Source organism: Tupaia chinensis, unplaced genomic scaffold, assembly GCF_000334495.1.
Source record: "Tupaia chinensis unplaced genomic scaffold, TupChi_1.0 Scaffold147417_1, whole genome shotgun sequence".
NCBI lineage: Eukaryota > Metazoa > Chordata > Mammalia > Scandentia > Tupaiidae > Tupaia > Tupaia belangeri.
This window is the reverse complement of record NW_006207268.1, coordinates 521,170-522,888: the sequence shown is the minus strand read 5'-3', so window position 1 is coordinate 522,888 and position 1,719 is coordinate 521,170. Positions and strand designations below refer to the sequence as shown.

General features: G+C 46.9%; 1 long non-coding RNA gene across 2 annotated transcripts in view; it reads right to left on the bottom strand.

Moving 5' to 3' along the window:
- LOC102487152 (uncharacterized) overlaps positions 1-1,432 on the bottom strand; it is a 99,196-nt gene extending 97,764 nt beyond the window's left edge. For both annotated transcript variants that reach the window (XR_001369808.1, XR_001369809.1), the window contains exons 1-2: positions 1,346-1,432; positions 782-895 (exon numbers count right to left, since the gene is read on the bottom strand). This is a non-coding gene — a long non-coding RNA (uncharacterized LOC102487152). The remainder of the gene's footprint in view (positions 1-781; positions 896-1,345) is intronic.
- Between the last annotated feature and the right edge of the window lie 287 nt (positions 1,433-1,719).

The following is a 1,719-nucleotide window of genomic DNA, read 5'->3' as shown; positions in this document are numbered from 1 at the left end:
AGCGCGCCTCCGCCCGGCCCGCCCGCGCCCCGCAGCCCTGGGAACGCTCCTTAACCACTTCGCCGCCGCCTGTGGTTCCGGCCGCGAGCCGCGCGACGGCCGCCCAGGCCCCCTGGCTCCCTGGCTCTCCGACCCGGGGTGCCACCTGCCCGCGCCTTTGCGGCGCGAGGCCCAGGATGCGCCATCAGCCAGCGCCCACCTCCTTGACGCTGAATTAACTGCGAAACAATTCGCTAGCCGGCTGGGGAAGGTGCTGGGTGGCTCAAATGCCAGTCGGCTGCGTATCCCCGCGCTCAGATAGGTTTGGGATTCTGGGCAGTTGGGAGTTTCTTTTTAGGAAGGAAGGTGAGAGGTGCCAGCGAAGCCCAGGAGGAAAAATAGGGAATGGCGCTGTAAAAACGCAGGCCCTCCTCCTCCCCTTTCTTCCCACCGGGCACAAAAAAGAATGGGTCTTGAAAGGGATGAGTTTATTATGCACTTTAAAATGACTATTCAGAAAAGAACAAGAGGCAAAATAAAAATGTTTCCCACCCCACCAATTCCCTTCCCTCTAAGAGAAAGCAATCCGAAAAGGTAAGCTGGGCATTTCAGATGTTGTAGGCTTTTTTTTTTTTTCTTTTTCTTTTTAGAATCAAAATAACGCATTCCAGTGTGCAGCGTCCATTTTCGAGTGTATTTTTCTCAGGGTTCACCCGAGGGGCTAATAAAATCTCTGAAAGCTGTTATGTCCAAATACATTTTTGTGCGGGAGTTTGAGAAAGCAACTTGGTTGAGTGCAAACCTTAGACGATGAAACTGAAAATGCTTCGAAAATCACAGGATACACGATCCTCTTCCAATCGAGGCGCCACACTTTCCCAGCTCTCTAGGATAAAGTTGTCTCAGGAAAATAAAACTGTTGATAAACCATGGTTCCAGACTGTTACTTATTTTACAACCCTGGGTTTGCAATCCATCATGGCCTGGCCTAACAGGACTGACTCAGACTTTTCATTTGTTTATAGTGTGTGCAATGTTTTATGCCTCAAATGCACCGTGTCGGCTATGTAAAATAATGCATTCTTTTTTTCGTATCCTGGATCACTTTCCACAATGGTTTTTGTTTAAAATAAAGGTCATGGTTATTTAACATTATTACAGAATGGAAACTTTGGTCCTGCACCTCCGTGATGGGAAAGGCAGAGAGAACCTCATGTTTACTTCATTTGCTAAGTACAATTGGATCTATTTAACTTGACCAGCTTTAATCCAATCTAATAAACCAGGAGCTTGCTCCTGAGTCAGAAAAGCCAATAGACTCCCCTGAGTCCAAAATTCCTTCTCTTTGTCATGTTATCAAACAAACCTGCAGTTCCCGTTTTTGCTAAGCGAATATCTTGTACATTGCTGTTAGTTTTTCTGGTGCAAGAATCACAATGTAAGTTTCTGTGACTCCTCTCTGTAAGTACAAAGAAATCTTAAAATCAGGACAATTTTTGAGCCAGAGAGAATCTCCTCTCTTGTTGCGGGAAAAAAGACAGAATGAGAGAAATGAAGTAAGGCCCGCACTCACACAGGCACTGCACCCGCTCCGGTCTTGCCACTACCAGCGCAAGGGTCTCTCCCCACCTCCAGCTTCTTGTGCAGATCAAAGGAAGGAAACTGGAAAGAGACCCAATAGCAACAATTTAGGAAAATTAATCAGATGTGGGAGGGTTAGGAAATGATAAATCCAGGTGA